The sequence below is a fragment of the Triticum aestivum genome, chromosome 1B, assembly GCF_018294505.1.
Source record: "Triticum aestivum cultivar Chinese Spring chromosome 1B, IWGSC CS RefSeq v2.1, whole genome shotgun sequence".
NCBI classification, from domain to species: domain Eukaryota; kingdom Viridiplantae; phylum Streptophyta; class Magnoliopsida; order Poales; family Poaceae; genus Triticum; species Triticum aestivum.
Genome location: NC_057795.1, coordinates 430,696,130 through 430,700,654, shown reverse-complemented (window position 1 = coordinate 430,700,654; position 4,525 = coordinate 430,696,130).

The following is a 4,525-nucleotide window of genomic DNA, read 5'->3' as shown; positions in this document are numbered from 1 at the left end:
CGCCGTAACACGTGGCTTGCACGGCAGGGCTGGAGGAGGTGTATATGGGCACCTGTGAGCCAGTGCAGGACTCACGAGGCCGTACCTCAAGGCGGGTTGCACCTGGTCTTGATGGGGGATGCTTGAGTTATTCCCGCGAGCTGGTTAGGCAGCCTGCACCGAATGAGATCCTAAGGTTATTGCATGAGAAGGCTAGACACCAACGACCCCAGGAGGTGACGTGAACGGGACCAGCCCGCCAGAAAGAGCTCAGCTGTTGGATTTATCGACGCTGCAGGGACGGACCCGAGCACAGACACCGTGCCCAGTTGATACGTCTCCAACGTATCTATAATTTTTGATTGTTCCATGCAATTATATTACCCGTTTTGGATGTTTATGGGCTTTACTTTACACTTTTATATCATTTTTGGGACTAATCTACTAACCGGAGGCCCAACCCGAATTGCTGTTTTTTTGCCTATTTCAGTGTTTCGAAGAAAAGGAATATCAAACGGAGTCCAAACGGAATGAAACCTTCGGGAGCGATCTTTTTGGAACAAACGCAATCCAGGAGACTTGGAGTGGACGTCAAGAAGCAGCCGAGGCGGCCACGAGGCAGGAGGGCGCGCCCTAGGGGGGTAGGTGCACCCCCACCCTCGTGGGCCCCTCGTGGCTCCCCTGACCTACCTCCTTTGCCTATATATATCAACGTATCCCGAAAACATCCAGGAGCACCACGAAAAACTATTTCCACCGCCGCAACCTTCTGTATCCGCGAGATCCCATCTTGGAGCCTTCGCCGGTGCTCCACCGGAGGGGGAATTGACCATGGAGGGCCTCTACATCATCTCCAAGGCCTCTCCAATGAGTTGTGAGTAGTTTACCATAGACCTTCGGGGCCATAGTTATTAGCTAGATGGCTTCTTCTCTCTCTTTGAATCTCAATACAAAGTTATCCTCGGTCTTCTTGGAGATCTATTCGATGTAACTCTTTTTGCGGTGTGTTTGTCGAGATCCGATGAATTGTGGGTTTATGATCAAGTTTATCTATGAGAAATATTTGAATCTTCTCTGATTTTTTTATGTGTGATTGGTTATCTTTGCAAGTCTCTTCAAATTATCAGTTTGGTTTGGCCTACTAGATTGATCTTTCTTGCAATGGGAGAAGTGCTTAGCTTTGGGTTCAATCTTGCATGTCCTTTCCCAGTGACAGCAGGGGCAGCAAGGCACGTATTGTATTGTTGCCATCGAGGATAAAAAGATGGGGTTTATATCATATTGCTTGAGATTACCCTCTACATCATGTCATCTTGCTTAATACGTTACTCTGTTCTTATGAACTTAATACTCTAGATGCAGGCAGGAGTCGGTCAATGTGTGGAGTAATAGTAGTAGATGCAGAATCGTTTCGATCAACTTGTTGCGGACGTGATGCCTATATACATGACCATGCCTAGATAATCTCATAACTATGCACTTTTCTATCAATTGCTCGACAGTAATTTGTTCACCCACCGTATAATACTTATGCTATCTTGAGAGAAGCCACTAGTGAAACCTATGGCCCCCGGGTCTATCTTTTATCATACAAGTTTTCATCTATCTTTTATTTGCATCTTTTACTTTCCAATCTGTATCATAAAAATACAAAAAATATTTATCTTATCTTATTATCTCTATCATATCTCACTTTTGCAAGTTTCCGTGAAGGGATTGACAACCCCTTTATCGCGTTGGTTGCGAGGTTCTCGTTTGTTTGTGTAGGTGCGTGGGGCTTTTGAGGAGCCTCCTATTGGATTGATACTTTGGTTCTCAAAAACTGAGGGAAATACTTATGCTACTTTGCTGCATCACCCTTTCCCCTTCAAGGGAAAATCAACGCATTGCTCAAGAGGTAGCAAGAAGGATTTCTGGCGCCGTTGCCGGGGAGGTCTTCGCTCAAGTCAAGACATACCAAGTACCCATCACAAACTCATCTCCCTCTCATTACATTTTTTGACATTTGGCTCTCGTTTTCCTCTCCCCCACTTCACCCTTGCCGTTTTATTCGCCCTCTCTTTCCCAATCTCCTCTCTCTTGCGCTTGCCTTCTTGTGTGCTTGTGTGTTGGATTGTTTGTCATGATGGCTCAAGATAATACCAAATTGTGTGATTTTTCCAATACCAATAATAATGATTTCCTTAGCACTCCGATTGCTCCTCTTAATGATGTTGAATCTTGTGAAATCAATGCTGCTTTGTTGAATCTTGTTACAAAAGATCTATTCTCCGGCCTTCCTAGTGAAGATGCCGCTACTCATCTAAACAACTTTGTTGATTTGTGTGATATGCAAAAGAAGAAAGATACGTATAATGATATTGTTAAATTCAAGTTATTTCCATTTTCACTTAAAGATCGTGCTAAAACTTGGTTTTCGTCCTTGCCTAAAAATAGTATTGATTCATGGAATAAGTGCAAATATGCTTTTATCTCTAAGTATTTTCCTCCCGCTAAGATCATCTCTCTTAGAAACGATATTATGAATTTTAAACAACTTGATCATGAGCATGTTGCCCAATCTTGGGAAAGAATGAAATTAATGATTCGCAATTGCCCTACACATGGTTTGAATTTATGGATGATCATACAAAAATTATTTGCCGGATTGAATTTTGCTTCTAGAAATCTTTTGGATTCGGCCGCGGGAGGCACTTTTATGGAAATCACTTTAGGAGAAGCTACAAAACTCCTTGATAATATTATGTTTAATTATTCTCAATGGCACACCGAAAGATCTACTAGTAAAAAGGTTCATGCGATAGAAGAGATTAATGTTTTGAGTGGAAAGATGGATGAACTTATGAGTTTGCTACTAAGAGTGCTCCTATTGATCCTAATGATATGCCTTTGTCTACTTTGATTGAGAATAATAATGAATCTATGGATGTGAATTTTGTTGGTAGGAATAATTTTGGTAACAATGCTTATAGAGGAAAATTTAATCCTAGGCCGTTTCCTAGTAATCCCTCTAATAATTATGGAAATTCCTACAACAACTATTATGGAAATTTTAATAAGATGACCTCTGATTTTGAGAATAGTGTTAAAGAATTTATGATCTCTAAAAAGAATTTCAATGCTTTGCTTGAAGAAAAATTGCTTAAAGTTGATGAATTGGCTAGGAACATTGATAGACTTTTGCTTGATGTTGATTCTTTGAAATTCAGAGCTATTCCACCTAAGCATGATATCAATGAGTCTCTCAAAGCCATGAGAATTTCCATTGACGAGTGCAAAGAAAGAACCGCTAGGATGCGTGCTAAGAAAATTGCTTTGTAAAAGTGTGTTCTTCAAGTTTCCCTGAAAATAATGATGAAGATATAAAAGTTATTGATGTGTCCCCTATTAAATCTTTGTTTTGCAATATGAATCTTGATAATGATGGGACTGGAGGTGAGTCAACTTTAGTTAAAAGGCGTCCCAATGATTCGGAGTTTTTAGATCTTGATGCTAAATTTGGTTAAAGTGGGATTGGAGAGGTCAAAACTTTACATAGCAATGAACCCACTATTACGGATTTCAAAGAATTTAATTATGATAATTGTTCTTTAATTGATTGTATTTCCTTTTGCAATCCGTGTTGAATTCTCCACATGCTTATAGTCAAAATAAAGCTTTTACCAAACATATTGTTGATGCCTTGATGCAATCTTATGAGGAAAAACTTGAGTTGGAAGTTTCCATACCTAGAAAACTTTATGACGAGTGGGAAACCTACAATAAAATTAAAATTAAAGATCATGAATGCTATGCTTTGTGTGATTTTGGTGCTAGTGTTTCCACGATTCCGAAAACTCTATGTGATGTGCTAGGTTTCCATGATTTTGATGATTGCTCTTTAAACTTGCACCTTGCGGATACCACCATTAAGAAACCTATGGGAAGGATCAATGATGTTCTTATTGTTGCAAATAGGAATTATGTGCCTGTAGATTTTATCGTTCTTGATATAGATTATAATCTTTCATGTCCTATTATTCTCGGTAGACCTTTCCTTAGAATGATTGGTGCAATTATTGATATGAAGGAAGGGAATATTAGATTCCAATTTCCATTAAGGGAAGGCATGGAACACTTTCCTAGAAAGAAAGTGAAATTACCTTATGAATCCATTATGCGAGCCACTTATGAATTGAATGCCAAAGATGGCAATACTTAGATCTATTCTCGCTTTTATGCCTAGCTATGGGCGTTAAACGATAGCGTTTGTTGAGAGGCAACCCAATTTTATTTTTATTTCTTACTTTTTGCTTCTGTTTAGTAATAAATATTTCATCTAGCCTCTACAAAGATGTGGTTTTGTGTTTTAATTAGTGTTTGTGCCAAGTAGAACCTATAGGATAACCTACGGTAATAGTTAATTTGATTCTGCTGAAAAATAGAAACTTTCGCGCGCATGATAATAATTTTGGTAAATCACAGAAACGTGATTTTTCGTTGATTCTTTTTGCAGTATATCAATAGACAAATTTCCTAGGACTTCCTATTTTGGTAGGATTTTTAG